This window comes from Candoia aspera, chromosome 1, assembly GCF_035149785.1.
Source record: "Candoia aspera isolate rCanAsp1 chromosome 1, rCanAsp1.hap2, whole genome shotgun sequence".
Taxonomy (NCBI): Eukaryota; Metazoa; Chordata; class Lepidosauria; order Squamata; family Boidae; genus Candoia; species Candoia aspera.
In genome coordinates this window covers 134,071,798-134,090,756 of record NC_086153.1, presented here as the reverse complement: position 1 = coordinate 134,090,756, position 18,959 = coordinate 134,071,798, and the positions used below count along the sequence as shown (strand labels likewise).

The 18,959-nt window shown below is 39.6% G+C and overlaps 1 pseudogene; it reads right to left on the bottom strand.

Annotated features, from left to right (window-relative positions):
* Positions 1-13,294: 13,294 nt before the first annotated feature.
* Positions 13,295-16,781, bottom strand: LOC134493844 (genetic suppressor element 1-like; annotated as a pseudogene).
* Between the last annotated feature and the right edge of the window lie 2,178 nt (positions 16,782-18,959).

The window sequence follows — 18,959 nt, the reverse complement described above, 5'->3', positions numbered from 1 at the left end:
TTTCTAAGCCTTGGAGCCGGCGTTGTCATAGACACTTCCAGGTCATGTGGCCAGCATGACGACTCGGAACGCCGTTACCTTCCCGCCGAAGCGGTACCTATTGATCTACTCACATTTGCATGTTTTCGAACTGCTAGGTGAGCAGGAGCTGGGACGAACAACGGGAGCTCACCCCGCCGCGCGGTTTCGAACCGCCGACCTTCCGATCAGCAGCTCAGCGGTTTAACCCGCAGCGCCACATAAATGGGCAATCCTTCTCCTATTGTATACTACAATAACAACACTGTTCTAGACAATTATGCGAATGTTATAAGCAGCTGCTTTTGATGAATCAGCCCAACAGGCAACAGGTGACTGGGAACTTTGCCAGTTACCACAAGGTAAGTAGAGAATATGGCCATATGTAGATGACTTTCAACTCTTTGCTCAAGATGTGGGCTGAAATAAGATGGTTTTGACTGACTAATTTAAGGAGGGCCTGTCAGATGAACTGATTCACTAGGACACTCCAGACATCTTGGAAACCTTAATCCACCAGTGTGAGTCTATAGATGGAAAATTCAAAGAAGTGAGGCACACTACAGATGAAAAAGAAACCACTATTTTCTCACCCTATCTGTTCCTCCTCTCTCTACCAGTTCAGCTGAGTCTTTGGATATTGTATTCATGCAACTGGGAGCCAGCAGAGCCCAAATGGTTGCTAAAAAGCAATATTAATGCATAAGTTCTTTGTTTATATTGTGGGTTTCTGAGACATTTTGCGCAAGATTGCCTTTTAAAATTTTCCTGCTCTGAATCAAGCATGATATGCTACATGTATGGATTAGGAGGGCACTTTGTAAGCAGATAACTTAAATCATGTTTCTTAAAGCATAGTCCAAGGACCCTTGGGGATCCCCAAGACCCTCTCAGGGGTCTGCAAAATCAAAAATATTTGCCAGATATTGAAGATATTTTTAAAAATTTAAAACAATGTCACTCTATCATTATTTTTATTTGTTAAAAAAGGTTTTTTTAATGAAAAATATGTAATCTATGTTAATATATAATGGGTTTAATATTGTTATTTTTACATTATTCAATAAATATTCCTTGAATGCTTCAATTTTAATTTTTAATATGGTAAATATCAATAAATATAACCCATAGAAACAAAAGCTGTTTTTGGGTCCTCCATAATTTTTAAATTGGGAAGGGGTCACAAGAACAAAACAGTGCTCTAAATGATCCAAGACTGGTTTGTTGGGAAATTACTCAGCCCCTCCCCTCAAGAGCTCAAAGAAGGGGGCATCTGGCAATTAAGTAAGCCCAGAATACAAAGCTCAGCACTGATGTTTGATCCTGCCTGTTATTCTTTGCATATCAAGCCCTGATTTATTTTATTTTATTTTATTTTTTTATTTTATTTTATTTTATTTTATTTTATTTTATTTTATTTTATTTTATTTTATTTTATTTTATTTTATTTTATTTTATTTTATTTTATTTTATTTATCCATCCATCCATCCATCCATCCATCCATCATATTTGTTTCTGGGCCTGCACATAATTGTGTAAACTTTGCAATCACACAAAAATATTCCTTACCCAATCAGACAATATGCCCATTAATGTGAGTGGAATTGATGACAAACCCTTAAACTCTGGGTTAATTTCTGAAAATACAGCCCTCTTCACCTCACTATTTTTGACCATCAGGAAACCTTGCAACACCATTTCATTTCTCTTTTATGTGTCCCCAAACTATTAAAGATGAATTGGCTTCAGATCCATAATCTACTGTACATATTCACCGGAACAACAACAAAAAATTGCATTGGACACTCAGAAACGCCAAATTTACCAATTGTAACACCTCTTCCAACAAACCAGCAGAACACTGTTCTTGTTTTACCATCCAGGTACTGAGAAACACTGAGAAATATGAGGCACCTACAGATCTTCTTTACCAATGGTTAATAAAAATAATAATGGTTCTTTAATAATGTATTTATTATTGGTAACACAGAGAAACAGTTTATTCAATGTTTTGCATCTGCTACCAGCTCACTGATGTACTTTGTCAAGAAGTAAGATGATTCTCTGAGCATGGCCCACGATTTCAGAATTCTGAATTCAGTAACAGTTAGGGATCACTATCCTCTCCCTCTTATTTCTGAGCTTTTGGAAGATCTGCAAAAACCATGTATTTTGACCAAGCTGGATCTCAAGGGAATTTACAGTCTAACTTACATGGAGGAGGGTATGAATATTTTACTTTTTTTAACACGTTATGGAAAGTGTGAGTACCCAGTAGTGCTCTAATATTTAGTAAATGCTTCTTTAATTTCTTTGAGATCTATAAGGATTCTTATTTGGTTACTATTTAGATGACTTACTGATTTTTTCCAAAGTTCCAGTTACCTTCACTGAAAAGGTCTGGACTGCTCTTTTCAATCCTTTGAGATAGACCAAGTCAGGAAACAGCCTTCACATGAATGCTGGAATTCTACATTATTGATATAGATTATAGTAACAGAATCTTGAAAGCCTGACTGTGTTTTCCCTTTCTTCCCTCTTATACCCCAGGGAGTTAAGACAGAGTCAGTGTGAGTTTCTCTCTAAGGTTGTCTTGATTTCCCAGGCTTAAAACATGTTTTTGGGGCTGTTGCCAAATAGTTTCTCCAAGGTCATCTCTGCAGCTCTCTACAATACTTGAATAATTTTGTCAGCACAATTTATATCCTAAGCTTGAGAAATGTGCCTTTGATCTGCTTGTTTTGGATTATTTAGGGTACCACAATTTCTTCTGAGTGCATCTGGATGGACCCTGCCAAAGTGGGTTCTATCCTATCATGGCACTCTCCAAGAAATGTCAAGAAATTGCAGAGTTTTTGAGGATTTTCCAACTTTTATCAGTGTTTCACAACAGATTTTGTGGCTTACACAAGAACATTAACATAGTTTACTAAGAGGGTCTCTTTTAAGTGGAATGTTATTGCACAACAGAGTTTTATAGAGCTAAAACAGCCTTTAACCTCACAGCCCTTTTTCCACCATTCAGATTCCACTAGTCCCTTTGCTTTATTTATCTATTATCAATATTTATAGCCGGATTCTGGGCAGCAAACAGGTATAGGTGTCTAGGTGTGTGTGTGTGTGTGGTCCACATAATCAAAAAGCAGACAATAGTCTACCTATGATGCATGCCTAGATTCAATTAAGAGCTGAAAGTTGTTCAAATGGATGCTTCAGATTTTATTTTGGAAGCAATTTTTTTTCCAGCTGCCTGATGCAGGCTTGGACACATGACATTCAGGGAAAGTCCCATCCCACTTCATACTCTTCCTTTTCCTGGGAAAGGTGAGAATTATGACACAATGTCTGGGAGATATTGAAGCTGTGCCATTGGCTACTTTGGAGTCATTAAGACAATGAACATTCTGCTTAAAGACTTTTGGTAGCCAATCAAATAGATTCCAAGGCCTATGTGTCTTGTCTCACCTGCTACCATACTAAACCTCTGACAACCAGACCAGCTGGGCTGTTGCATCCCATCCCCACAGGGGGCTTGAGACAGGGTTTCTTGGAATTTAATTGATGGCCTACCAACTCCCAAGTGTTAGACACTATACTGACTGTTGTTGACCTTTCCTTGAGGATAGTCCCTAACCCTAAACCTAACAATGTTTTCTGATATGGAGGCAAGCCCAATCATCTTATATAAGACAGAGTTACATTTAACTCTAGCTTAGTTTTGAAGAGCTCTTTTTCAGACTGTGCATTTAGATTCCATTTTTCTTTAGTACATCATCTGCAAAGTGATAGTGAAATAGGAAGGACCAGTGCTACTCTGGAAAAATACCTTTGTTGCCATATGACTTACCAGCAAGACACCTCGTTTGAACTATGGTCTGTGGCTAAGTTCACATAGAAGAATTTAGTTATTATCTTACTTGTATGTCACCTTTTCAGAAATCTTATGGCTACAACTATGTCTATTGCCAGACTCTGCCCCACTGTCCTCTTTCCAGCTCCTCAAGGAAAGCTGGGTCTTGCCATGGTTTCTTATAATCATACTGCTCCCTGTTATAATGAGGAAGATACTCCCAGCTGTTTTTTGCAATCACATAAGTCTCCACCAAGTTTCTATCTCCCTTGAATGTCAAATTAATTGGTCCTTTCTCTGTACCACCTCAGATTAACCCAACTGCCTTTTTTCTGCAATTTCATTGCTATGAAATATATCTGGTTTGCCAGTCTCCCATTCTGAACCTTGAACCCTCTACCTGCCCCTTATGCACCTCCTTCCTTCCTCTCTCTCTAGTTAGTTTCAGTTGGAGGGGAGTAGGTATTTGAGGTGGAGTATACAGTATGTTGGATGCAGGATGCAGGAAGGTGAAATTTGAATATCTGCTTTACTGGAAGGGATATCCAAACACGAACAGATCTTGGGAAGCAGCTAAAAATGGTCATATATTCTGCTTTCTTTGCCAATTCCATTTGCAATATCCACACAAGCCCAAACCCAATTTGACTACCCCTGGAATCTTCCCCAGCCACCTACAGACTATTTGGATCCTTAGAGGGAGGGTGTTGTGTTTGGACCATAATGGGAAGGTGGTGGGATGAGTAGCCTACAAGGTCCCCGGCCCATGAGAGCTGTCTCCACAGGACAGACTGGATCAGGGGTGGGGGTTATGAACATGTGTATCTGAAATTAATGTTCTTTCTCTCCCTGCCTTTGTTCCTCAGGTTGCGTGGACACCATCTCACCCTCCCCTTCCCCACTAAAGCTTGGGAGGATGAACTCTGATCTGGACAGTATCTCTGGTCAATAGGGTATGATGTCAGAACAACACACACTATGTCTAAAACTCTGGAGGATATGACATTCTTTCCCTCATAACTGTTTGGGACGAGAGGAGGATGGGATGATCCCTGTTTATATGTTCATACAGATTCCCTAGGGGGAGAAAGGGAGGAGAGAGCACTACATTTCAAGAGACTTATGAAGAGACTAAGTGGAGGAGTCACAGATCCTTCCTAGACTGGCTATCCAGAAGGCAGCAGGAAGAGAAGAACCAGGCTCCTCCAGTATGAGGGGGACAGGAGGATGGGGGAAAAAAAAAGACTGATACAAGGAATGGATGAAAACTGTGTTTCCTGTATAAAAGATAATTTCTTCTCACCTTGTATATGGAATTCTTTTGTAATAACTTCATAATTTTCCTAGAATATACCAACTTTTCTGAGCCTTCATAACCATGGAAATAATTTCCTTCAATATTTTCCTTGCCAGCCCACACAGTCCTGACAGTCACGCCTAACAATGTAAATAGTCTGCTCTTCTCCTGTAATGCTCTTTACACAAATGGATAGTCCAGGAATTATACTGGAAGAAAACCATCATGTCTACAATCCAGGCAGAATAACATCATATGAATGATGGATCAATGCACTGATTTGTCTTCTTCATTGTATAACATGACAATAAGCTATAGTGAACAAACTTTTAATCAAGGGCTTCAAAACCTACTCATTTAATAAATAGATAATGTATAAATAGCAGATCAGATAAGGAGATAATAAGCCTATCATTTAGTCCAGAACTGGTACTGGATTTTATTTACGTCTAAGTTCAACACACACAAAGGATGCACTGACAGAAACAGAATAGCTTTCGTCACTGAAGATGAAGTATGCTCTGGAAGGTGAAAGTGCAGAATTTCAAAGGATATTTAAAATCCTTTCCTTGATAACTGTTGTACCTAACACGTTTTCTTAATTACTGCATTCCCTCAACTGAGATTTATTACTCCTCAGCCAGATGTAAATGTACACATGCATGTGTTCATATTATACAATTTTAAAAACCTGAGTTTATTTGAAGCCCTATCTCTTGAAAAACTTTTCCACAAGTATATTTCACTCTTGTCAATTTCCATGCTATATGCACTGCATGATGGGATTTGACTGCCTGCTTGATACCTGCATCAATCTTAATATAATTTCATAATTTCCTTTGACAAAACTGTTGATACCATTGCATCAATCATTTGTTCACACACAAAGTCATGGTTATTTTGACATTTCCCATGCCCATCACTTATATATTCAGAACATGGCCCAATTTTACTTTTCACTTACCATCCTATAAACTGAGAGCTTTCATTATAAATTCCTTTGTAAAATCTTTCTTGCTTTATAGGGCAGTCCATATTAAATACCTTGCAGCCCATTCATCCATCTTCCTAGATCTATTCCTGTGTGGGGAACCTGTGGCCATCCAATTCTTTCTGAATATCATATCTTACATCACCTGCCAGCAGAGTTAAGGGTATGGATGTTGGGACACTGTTGTGCAGCAACCTCTACAGAATTACCTAGATAAATTACCCATCTATCACTCCCTCCTGCTTTTCCTATACAAGGGTGCCTACAACTACTGTAGGAGGAATAGGGATGGATCAATTTGGACCCTAACCCATCTGCATCTTCTAATAAATAACACTGCAAATTCAGTTAAAAGTAATCAGGTGTCTGGAATCCTCCTCTGATTCTAACCCTAACCCTAAGGTAACAAGACACCAGCCATTTAAGTGAATGTGCTAACTGCACAATTGTAAGCCATTTGCCTGCTTGGGAATCGATAACACTAGGCACTGGGAGAAAAGGACTGGCTGGGGAATTCTGGGAATTGAAGTCCACACATCTTCAGGTTGCCAAGATTGAGAAACGTTGCCTTTACCTCTCATTGAATAGTATATGGATTTATTTGTTTATTCATTCAGTCGCTTCCGACTCTTCGTGACTTCATGGACCAGCCCACGCCAGAGCTTCCTGTCAGTTGTCAACACCCCCAGCTCCCCCAGGGACGAGTCCGTCACCTCTAGAATGTCATCCATCCACCTTGCCCTTGGTCGGCCCCTCTTCCTTTTGCCCTCCACTCTCCCTAGCATCAGCATCTTCTCCAGGGTGTCCTGTCTTGTCATTATGTGGCCAAAGTATTTCAGTTTTGCCTTTAATATCATTCCCTCAAGTGAGCAGTCTGGCTTTATTTCCTGGAGGATGGACTGGTTGGATCTTCTTGCAGTCCAAGGCACTCTCAGAATTTTCCTCCAACACCACAGTTCAAAAGCATCGATCTTCCTTCTCTCAGCCTTCCTTATGGTCCAGCTCTCACAGCCATATGTTACTACTGGGAATACCATTGCTTTAACTATGTGGACCTTTGTTGTCAGTGTGATGTCTCTGCTCTTAACTATTTTATCGAGATTTGTCATTGCTCTTCTCCCAAGGATTAAGCGTCTTCTGATTTCCTGACTGCAGTCAGCATCTGCAGTAATCTTTGCACCTAGGAATACAAAGTCTTTCACTGCTTCTACATTTTCTCCCTCTATTTGCCAGTTATCAATCAAGCTGGTGGCCATAATCTTGGTTTTTTTAAGGTTTAGCTGCAAGCCAGCTTTTGCACTTTCTTCTTTCACCTTCGTCATAAGGCTCCTCAGTTCCTCTTCGCTTTCAGCCATCAAAGTGGTATCATCTGCATATCTGAGATTGTTAATGTTTCCTCCAGCGATTTTAACTCCAGCCTTGGATTCCTCAAGCCCAGCACGTCACATGATGTGTTCTGCGTACAAGTTGAATAGGTAGGGTGAGAGGATACAGCCCTGCCGTACTCCTTTCCCAATCTTAAACCAGTCTGTTGTTCCGTGGTCTGTTCTTACTGTTGCTACTTGGTCGTTATACAGATTCCTCAGGAGGCAGGCAAGATGACTTGGTATCCCCGTACCACTAAAAACTTGCCACAATTTGTTATGATCCACTCAGTCAAAGGCTTTAGAATAGTCAATAAAACAGAAATAAATGTTTTTCTGAAACTCCCTGGCTTTTTCCATTATCCAGCGGATATTGGCAATTTGGTCCCTAGTTCCTTTGCCTTTTCCAAACCCAGCTTGTGCATCTGGCAATTCTCGCTCCATGAATTGCTGAAGTCTACCTTGCAGGATCTTGAGCATTACCTTACTGGCATGTGAAATGAGTGCCACTATATGGATTTATACAATCACTAAAGTTAACCCTATAAATCACAGGAATTATAATGACAGATCACAATTATTAATTAATTGTAATTTTAAAGAAAGCCAAACTTTTAAAAGAGGGTTTATAATTCCATCCCTCTTTAGGTTTTTACCTTCTGACCACTGGTACCATGCCTGTCAATAAATCAATTTGTACTTCAGTGTAACCATGTCCTGGTCTCTGGTTTAAAAGTGTCCTTCAGGGAAAATATTTCCTCCTTCTCGACCACATTATAATATGATTCAAGGAACATGGAAGAGGCCCAAGGACAGATACAACCATAAATCTCTAGGAAGACTTGAGGGTGAATATCAAAAGTCTCCTGCTCATGCAGACCACAGGTAATGGCTGGTAATTTCTCTGTATGATGGTACCTGGCTTCAGATTCAGTAATCTCACCTATCAGTCACTATGTCTCTTCTGCGGAAATAAAGAAGTCATCCTCATATCCAGCTTACCTCACTGTTTTTAGGGGACATGTCCTCATGATGTCATCTCTGTCTCTTACTTGTCAGCTGCTGGTAATGACAAGGTCAGGTACAGATCTCCCAGCTTCCATTGGCTGCTTAAATCTACTGTGGGCACGCATCTTCCCACTGGGTCACTAGGAACTGCCTCTACGGCCATTCAGACTTGGGCTTTGAAGGAGACCAGGAACCTGGCTTGCACAGAGTAGACCTACCTGCCAAAATCTTTTTTTGTCTGTTTTGACCCAGACCTATTGAGTAAAAGTAAACAAAAACTGAAGTGGCCTGTTAAAGCAGTCTGATCTTATCCAAGATTGACAGAACTTTGCAGAGCAGAAGCAAAGAGGGCTCACCAAGATTGGATGGCTGCATTAAGTACGAAACTTTAATTTGTGGTATGGCTTTCCACCACAACAGTTTGCCTGCATGGGCATCTGTGCATATGGACAGATGTGGCTTGACAAACTAATAGGGAATAGGAAGGAATGATGTGAAATTTCTCTATCCTTTGTTGCACAGAGGGGAGAAAATGCAATGAAAAATCCTACACCCATACACAAGTCAGAGGTTTTCTCTTCCATCCTCCTATAGCTCTAGATATGCTTTCTTGTATATTACGTTTTGTTGGAGACACACATCCAGATCTCCTTTTCTCCACTAGGCCTGAAGGAAAGCCCTGCTGGGGATTTGGTGGTGCCTGATTTTCTCCCTACTCATCTGCTCCAGATGAAGCTAAGAGTAACCTAATCTCTCTCCCTTCGTCACTTGAACAGAGAGCCCTATTTTCAAAAGGAATTAAATCTCTCTCTCTCTCTCTCTCTTTCTGAGTGTTTGTGTGTGTGTGTGTGTGTGTGAGAGAGAGAGAGAGAGAGAGAGAGAGATGTATTTGATTATTTATTTCTTTAGAATATTTCACAGTTGCTTAAAAATGTTTGGTCTTGTTCAGTTGCTGGAGATACTTTGGCAGCTCTCTTCGTATGTGATGGGAATTCTGGGAGCAGTGGGCCATCACACCTGGAGGGCATTTGGCTGGGTAAGACCCTCACAGAGGGTCCCACAATCAGTGCTGGGTTACACCCCACTGACTCATTACAACTTTGGGCAGGGAACTGATGGTTCAAATTTATACTGGATCCATTTCTAATTAGAGCTTAGGGAAGTGAAGTCTAGAAGCCATTTCAGTAGGAACAACCCTGGAAATGTGGCCAACTGAAGAGGCTGTTTTTGATAGGAGCTTTAAAGTCAGTTGGGATGACATTTTTTGGCAGCAACTGAATACAATTTGTGAAATGAATAGGAGCAGAAGTCATATTCCCTATTATTTTTGCCAACATTTCTAATTAAAAATTGTGAGTCATGTTTGATGTAAATGTGCTCCTTAATACATAATTTTAATGACACTGGAGATGATGAAAAGGGGAAGGAGCTGGTTAAATGAAATGTTAAATTTGTAATGCTCCTACTTGCTGCCTAAATCCCAAATGAATTATCATATCTTCAGATTATAGCAAATATAAGCTTTTTGAGCTACTAGTTCAGAAAACTTCTGTAGTAAAGAAAACTGAGATGGAAATTATTGAATTGTAAGGATATTGTTTAATAGCTTTGCTTCCAGTAGCAGGCAGGTTCTCATACTTGCATGAACAAATAGCTATTTCATGAAACCAAGCTACCAACAGACCAAGGAAGTTGTGAATAAGTTTCACGTGGCTATGTTTTACACAGTTTTTATTAATTTGTGGACAGGCACTATTTTGCTTATTCCAATGCCAATTTGCATGCATCATGAGATACTTTCTGTGGTACTGGCAGTGGTGACTCTCTGCCAATATTGCTGTTCCCCTGCAGCACCTATCAATTCAAATATTTGGAAGCTGGGGTGAAATTTGCAAGAGTTCTGCCAGTTTCTTCCTCTGAGTTGGACACTGTAGAAGGATCACCTCCAATGCTTGGTGCAGCACCTCCAGCACACCTGTGACATCTTACCCTGGCTATTTCTGAACACAGGTCTACTGGTATTCTGGATATCCAGAAAACCTGTGTCCAAAATTAGCCCTAGCGACAGGTCCATGTGTTGTAAGATGGGCCTCTGATAAAGAAAAATGAAACTCTCTTGATGTTTTGTGCAAGCTTGCTCCCACTTCATCTAATAGCATCCTAGACACCCACAGGCCTATCAGCCAGGATATTTTTGGATATGAGAATATTGTCTTCTGGAATACTGACAGGCCCATGTTCAGAAATAGCTTAGGTGACAAGTCACCATCATCGAACATATTCATGCTACTAAGCTAGTATCTGGGCAGCTTGAAAGGTAGCTACAGCCCCCTTCCATAACACCCTCCAGAGTCACGCAAGACCATCCCAATACTATGGGCAGCAACTGGTGGGTTGTTTGTCCTGTTGGCTGGTGGTGCTATGGAAGGGGAATGAAACCAAGAGAATCCATCGATCTCTATCAGGTTGTTAAATTATAAGGATAACCTCATCAACATGGCTAGGACATTGGTATGAACGGTTCCCCTAGAAACTCGTGAAGCCTCACAGTATTCTTTAGGTTTTAATACTATGTGCAAATAAGGTGATAACCTTAGTTCAAGCCGCTTAAATTTCAGTGACATCAAAGGAATGTCTTTTACAAGGAATCACAATTTGCCCCTCTCTTTCCTTTTTAGCTTTCAGCTTCAGAGAAAATATTTCTAAACATCAAAAACTGCTCAGAAATAGTTAAACATGCTGGCAGCAAACTGTTTATATTAGGTATTATTAGCTGAAAATTGGAGCAGGAAATTCTTTTTTTGCAGCTGTCACTGAACCATCCCATTTCTATTTTTACTAGACAAGATTTATAATTTAACATTGATGCAGAACACAGCCTGCCGATCTGTGTCAAGTCACCAAATTCATGAAAAGTCACCCTCCTGTTTAGTCTCCTGTGCAACATTTAGTGCATGTCTCCATTTCATGTTTGGAGTTCAAAACTCCATTTTATCACAGATTGGAATGTTTTCTTCAGCTAATTCCCCCACAATCTGCACTTGTTTTATGTGATGATAAGAAATCAACAACTGCACGGACATTGTTGAAGTATTACTTCTCTAAGCAACAAGAGAAAAAAAAGCATTCCAGCTGAAAGGTATTTAATCATGGGTAAGGTCAAAGCCTGCAGATCCACCTATGGCAGCTTTAGTATCTTGAGTCCAAATAGCACCAACTTCCCATGGAGCACCAATGAGAGAAATGAGCTGGTGACTTTTCTTCTAATAACAAATCTGTTATACACACACACACACACACACAGACATAGATAGATAGAGATATAGATAGATAGAGATATAGATGAAAAGCTCTTTTGGCAGGCTTCATAGCACACCAAAAGATATTGGCCTCGTTTCTCGTTCAAGTCAAAGAATGTATACTGACATTTTGCTCCATACAGACCCACAAAGAAAAACTTTATGATTACTTCCTAACATTACTTGGGGTAGATGTATCCAGCCAAGAACCCAACAAGCAAAGGACAATCTTCCACTTGTGCTTTGCGGCCTTTCTGAATCTTGGCACATGCATGATATCACCACACAAATTAAACTATTTTGTCATTCTAGATATATGAGGAATTGTCCAGTGTGAATGCTACATAGTACTGAAGCCTGTTGGGAATTGAATGTGCCCTCACTAGTAATTGTTTTTTAAATGGCAAGCCTTTTATAATAATTAAAGTAATAAAAACATGCAAACTTTTTAAAATATATACACACCAAGGCTGAAGCACCTTTTTCAATTCTTTAATTGCAAAATATTTTGAAAATTCTACCCACTAGGGTGCATAATCTATGTATTGTATGTTCTATACATCTTCCCCTCCCCAGTAATAGGACTGTAGCATCAGGTTGTTTATTCACTTTAATTTGTGAAATTTCCATGCATTTCCAGCCAAAAAGCTGATTTATGCATAGAAAGTCAGTGTTGGAAGCTGCATTTTATTCTGCTAGATTATTAGTGTGTTGGTCATTATTATCTAAAATATTCAGTTCATTCTAACAAAAATGGATCTATACTGGTATTCTCTTGGATGAAGAAACAAGTTATTTCAGAACAAATAAAACAGACAGAACTCAAGTATAGCAATTGAACTAGTATGGCAGCAAAAGGAGCAGAAGCCAGGATATAAAACTGGCAGCCCCTTCAACAGGAGGTGAATGTTAGTGTAATTAATGGAATTAATGGATTAAACCAAGATCTTCAAAAAAGGAGGCAAAAAAAGCAGATGAAGATGCAGAAAGAAAATAACCCTTTCAAATGTAACGAAAACTTGTAGTGGTATGTGGGAATGACCTTGGGAGACTCGGCCCAGAGACACTGCCTAGGGAAGGGTCAGATAAGAGACAGCATAGCCCGCAGCTGGACAGTGGGCAGAACAAGAGGTTCAGAAGGGACCCTTCCTAATTTCTCGGGGGTAAAGGAGATGGGAGGAGAACTGTACTTTCAGACTTGCAAGATTCTGTTAACATAACCTTACAATAAAGTAGAATTAGCTGATCTGGTCATGTTTCCTTTCTGGACTATCTGGTAAGGCTGACAAAACTAGAGTTGTTCTGAATGGATCACTTGCAAAGGTTCAGTTCAGCTGCACTTTTCAAGAGATGGGTTCAGATTTGTCTGGCTCCCACCAAATCCTTTGCTCCACACATGGCACATTTGGATTCATTCATTCATTCATTCATTCATTCATTCATTCATTCATTGCAGCTTTAAACCTCTCAGTGAAAAATATTAAACATTTCAGGTAATAAAATAGATTATTATTTCTATACTCTGTGTTTGGCCTACTGCAAGAGAGTGTCACTTGGGATACCCCTTGAAATAACTCCAGGACCACTGCATTGCAGGCAACACAAGGCACTTTCTCAAGTGATCTAGTTCGGCCTGAAGTCATTCCTTTTCAGAGATAATCTTCTGCTTCTGGTTCCTTAGCTCCATCATGGTGTGCATGAGCTGTTTTGTGTCAGACTGAGACTGTAGTGCTGGGCTTCTAAGCATCTGCACTGCGTCTGCAGCACTTGCTGTTCCAGGTTTTGCTCACCTACATGTTCTTGAGAAGCCTCAAAGATAGCTTCAATCCCATGCCATTTTGGTCTGGGGTACTCCTCCTCTTTCTCCTCTTCTTCCTCTGAGTCCGAGATCTTGTCATATTCTGGAGAAATAAGTCCCTTATGCTGGGAATCTTCCCGGGCATTCTGCTGGGGCAAAGACCCTTAGCTTAAAGTCTGCAGTGTTACAATGGATGGAAGCATCCACTTTATGGTTCTGCTCTGCCAAATGAACCACTGAATTACCTCTGTGTTTCTGTAACTCTTTCTGAGTAGACTACAAGATGGACTCATGGAACTGATGGGCAAACTCCACAGCAAGGAACAGTTCCCACTGCTTGTTCTTCCCATTCATACTGTGGGAGACTGAAACAGGGACATCTTTCAACAAAGAGCCCTAGACACAGTTCAGGAAGCTCAGCTTTTTCTTGACCGTGTGCCTATCACTCAACCTGGGCTTCTCAGTAGGGAGAGGAACCAGCTCTTTGGCTCTTGAAAACTCATGTGGCTTCAGATGGTTTGTTCTGTAGGACTCAGCTGTCTTCTGGGTTTCTGGCAGGGAAGCTGGAGTGACGCTGACTGGTTTATCTGAATCCAGCGCCATTTGCTGCACTTACTTTTAACGATGATGCTGTGCAGCTGTGGAGCTTTTAAGGATGATGCTGTGCAGATTTTTTTTGCTTGTTTCATGGCATGAAGCATCTCTACCAGCTTCTCTTTCTCTTTTCTGCAGTAATATGAGTTAAACTGAAGGTGGAGAGGAACCTCTTCTCTTCAAAGTGGGACTGTGGTTCATTTCATCAGGGCTGTAACGTGACAAGAACACAAAACGGGGGAAGCGTGGGATGTTTATTCTGGATGGTTGGTGGGGAGAAGCTGCTTTCCTGCAAATTTCTCCATCTTTTCTTCCATTTCTGGATCAGCAGCCTCTTCTTCTGTTGCTGAGTGGTCAATCCAAAAAGCTATAGGAACTCCAGATTCTCAGAGGAAGTGTCCAGCTTCAACAGTGGCTGCTCTGCAACACAGCCTAGGCTCGTACTTCCTCTTCATCATTCTCATCATAGAAATCCTCCAGATCATAATAATAACTTGGGTACACCAAGCAGGGCAGATGTGAAGTGTGATGGCAACTGAAAACCTCATATTGACGTTTGCCAAGATGCCATCTCCTCCCTTCAAAAACCCAGGCAATGCCACAAGAAGCATTTACATCCCGCCACAATGGATGTTCTCAGGGAAGAGCTGAATTAATTCTCTTTTTTAAAAATATTTTTTAATAAATGTTTTTAGATACAAAATTGCCAGGAATTTGGCAATTCATCTGAAATAAGAGTTTTTACATGGAAAGTATCAGAATAAATTCAGGATTTTACCAGATGGGAAAGAGAACTACTATAGTATCTATAAAACAAAGATACAGTAAAATATGGGCAATAGATTTTACAGCACCTGTATCACATGGGTAGAGTTGAGCATGTATCAATTTTTTTTGTATCTGCCTTCCAGAATATCTGAAGGCACAATATTAGATCGAGCCAGAGCCAAGAATCTTCTCAGCTTAGTATCTCACAGGTCAGAAAATATAAAATATAAAGGAACATTCCTGGCAATAGAGACTGGTCTTGTTGTCTTTCTGCATCCAGAACATGTTGTGTTAAAATTCTCTTGGCTTGTTCATATCCCAAGGGGAGGAGAGTCTCCTGCAAAAAGCCATAAAAGTGTAATTTGTGTAGGAAATATCTCTTCCACCTAGCACTAAAATGGTCTGCTAATCTCAGTGGGGAGGTCAATCCTATGGGGAAAAAAAATAAATTCAGCCAATAAATGAAGATTAGCCAGATTTTTGACTCAGTCTTAATTTATCCCATTTTGCAGTGGAAAGCAACATCGGAGACACAACATGGTACTTGGAAGATATTTTTTAAGAATTTGGACTGCATGATTTCTAGTTTTAATCATTGTCATAAGGACCAAGTTGTGCACCATAGAAGAGTTGGGCACATGCTTTGGCTGTAAATAGCTTTAGGGCAGCTGGAATAAATAAGGCACCTCTTGTTCTATTTTAAAAAATGCAGTTGCTGAAGCTGATCTTTGAGCATTCTGAACTACATAATCCAGATGTGTGTTTCTCTCACTTGAGGCCTTGAAGGCTATTCCAAGGTATCTGAAGACTGTAATTTGTTCAATTTCATGTTGTATAATTAGTTAGTACTGGAGTCCCAGGTCTGGAGGTGCTGATGTACCTAGGAATATTTTTTACACCACTAGGCTTCCTGGTCTACCTGATTCTTTACATTAAAAAACACAACTTTTAATGAAAAACAAAGCTGGCTGGTTCAAAAGCATAGCACCAGCAACCAGCATCATCGTTATTACAAGAATTGCCTACATTTGTTCCATCCTCTTAGTGCTTCCTTATCTCAAAGAAGTATTTTTCTCGGCTTGCACAGTTAACGTATGAGACCAGGAAAATATGAAGCTTTTTTTAAATAAAACGTTATTATTTTCAAGATATACTAAGATACAAACAAAAGAGAATATAGAACAGATAGAAAACAGAACTAAAGAAAAAAGAACAAACTATAAAAGTGTCAGTAGAAAGAAAACAGAAAGGGAAAGTGACTTCCGACTTTCTCCAATTCAGATATAGATAAATTTACAAGTCTAATCTCTTACAATTAATTAACCTATCTTAACATTATTTCTATTAGAGCAAACCATTTAATCTCTAAAACCCACAATCAAAACATCATTTTTTTCTATTATAAGCAAGTGGTTGCCAAGTTGATATAATGCAGAAACAGAATGATCTCTTATTAAAGCTGTTAATTTAGCCATTTGAGCCAAGTCCATTAGTTTCACAATCCAATCTTCAACCATGGTATTTGTGGATCTTTCCATCGTTGTGCATATAACAATCTTGCAGCCGTGATCATATATACTGTAACAGCAACACTCCATGTTGTTTTTCCAATTCCTTTTCCATCAATCCCAAGAGGAAAAGTTCTGGTTTTCTTTGTATATCTACTTTAAGAATCTTTTGAATAATAATGCATATTTGATCCCAGAACTTTTTAGTCTTCTCACAAGTCCACCAAAGATGGTAAAAGTTTCCTTCACCCTGTAAACATTTCCAACAGACGTTAGTTACGCCATTATACATTTTTGACAGCTCATCAGGAGTTAAGTACCAATGATACATAATCTTATAGAAAATTTCCTTCAAATTATAATTCAGAGTGAATTTCAAACCTTTCATCCACATGTTCTCCCATTGGCCCAACATAATGTTATAGCCAAAGTTCTTAGCTCATTTAATCATGCAATCCTTGACATGTTCCTCTTCCATATTCATCTGTAACAAAATCTTATACATCTTAGTAATAACATGATCATCATTTATACAAAGGTCCATTTCAAACTGAGTTGTTTCATTAACAAATTTATAGTTCTTTTTGTCCAATTTAAAACATTCTACCAGTTGCATATAGGTGAACCAATAACATGTAAACCCATCCAACTCTAACATTTCCCTTGTTTTAATTTTTGGTTCACCATCCTCAAACTTTAACAAATCTTTATATTTTAACCAACTTACAGCTCCCACATTTTCTCTTCTAACAAATGTTTCCTGAGGTGACAACCATAAAGGTACATTTGGAGATAACCTTATCTTATATTTATTCCAGATTCTAAGTATGGCATTCCTGATAAAATGATTTTTAAAATCCTTGTTAACTTTAACTTTGTCGTACCATAAATAGGCATGCCACCCGAATCTTAATTCATGTCCTTCAAGCTGTAATAATTTCTTGTTCTCCAAGGTAATCCATTTCTTCATCCAAAGCATTAACCGGCATCAAAGTACAATTTCAAATTAGGCAGACCCAAACCTCCTCATTCTCTGGCATCTTGTAGCAATTTATATTTAATTCTTGGTTTCTCGCCTTGCCAAATAAATTTTGAAATATCTCTCTGCCATTCTCTAAATGGTAAATCTGTTGACAAAATTGGTAGAGTCTGAAAGAGAAACAACATCCTAGGCAAAACATTGAAAATATGAAGCTTCTTTAAGGAGGAGATGCAGTGTGTGTGCCCATGCCTACCTTGAAGCATGTTTTCTCCTTTGGAGAAGCACTGCACATTTTTATTGGTTATACAGGCTCTGTAGAAGAGCTTTTACCCAGTCCATGTGGACAGTGGAATTTTCAAAGTAAGTGAATTTTCCAAATAAAGAACCAGAAAAGCACTCAAAACAGCCTGAAAAATATGATTCGTAAAGCACATGAAGAGTGAGGGACAATTCACCCAACCCTAACAGAACTTATTAAATTACAACGCATTGTGTCACATGTCTATGCTTCATATTTTCTGCTTGCCTTTGAGTCCTTGTGGTTAGAAGTTGCTTCTTTCTCAACAGGAGAAATCTGGGTCATTTAGGGTATTTCAAAATGCCCCCTTTCCCCAAAAGTATGACATTTAATTGATCCTTGGAAAGGACATTCTTAGCAGTGCAATTAGGTGCTCAGTAGTCAGGCTCTCCACAATATAAACATAGACTTGTATGTGTCAGTGCAATTTTTCTCAGGTACAAAGTAGAACTCTAATAGCACCCAGTTGTATAGGTTCAACTTTAAGTCTCTGAAATAGGGAGAAGAATGGAAATGAAAGAGAAGAATGGTGGCTTCCTCTCTCACCAACACTCTGCTGCAATTCCTTGAATCTTCAATTAATATTGAAGCAAGTTGGACTGATAGGCAGAGTTTCTGGGGTACCTGGCTGAATATGTTTGTCTTGTATTTCATCTGATGGTCTCCTCTTTATACTGGTCAGTTATGTGACTTTCATTCCAGTCTACCTTCTGAGCTAACAACTGAAAGTCGGCCATATTCTGTTGCACAGAGTGCTTACCCTGTTATCCGTGAGGGCTCTGGCAGTTAGCAGTCACCTCTTTGATGGAGTCACCAACACAGCCTTCAGGCATGTTGTGAAATTACCATGATAGTCCAAGTCCAGAGGGGAATTGCCCATTTTGGAGCTCCATCAGTCATTAGACAGATTATAAATCCTTCCTGAGACCAGTCAGTAGAAAAGACCTCAGACCTAAGGGAGATGCATAATTCACACTGAATAAGGAAGGTAGTAAATCTGCCAGAATTCTTATCGTACTTGCCAGGCAGGAAGACTGATCAGGTATTAGAAGGCTGCCGCTATAGCAGCTATGGCTACAAGATCTTGAGCCAAGAATGATACTGGAGCCACTGCTTGTGGCAAATTCTGTCCCCCCTGCTTGGCTAGCTGGTTCATCATCTGGATTAGCCTGTCCATCAGGGC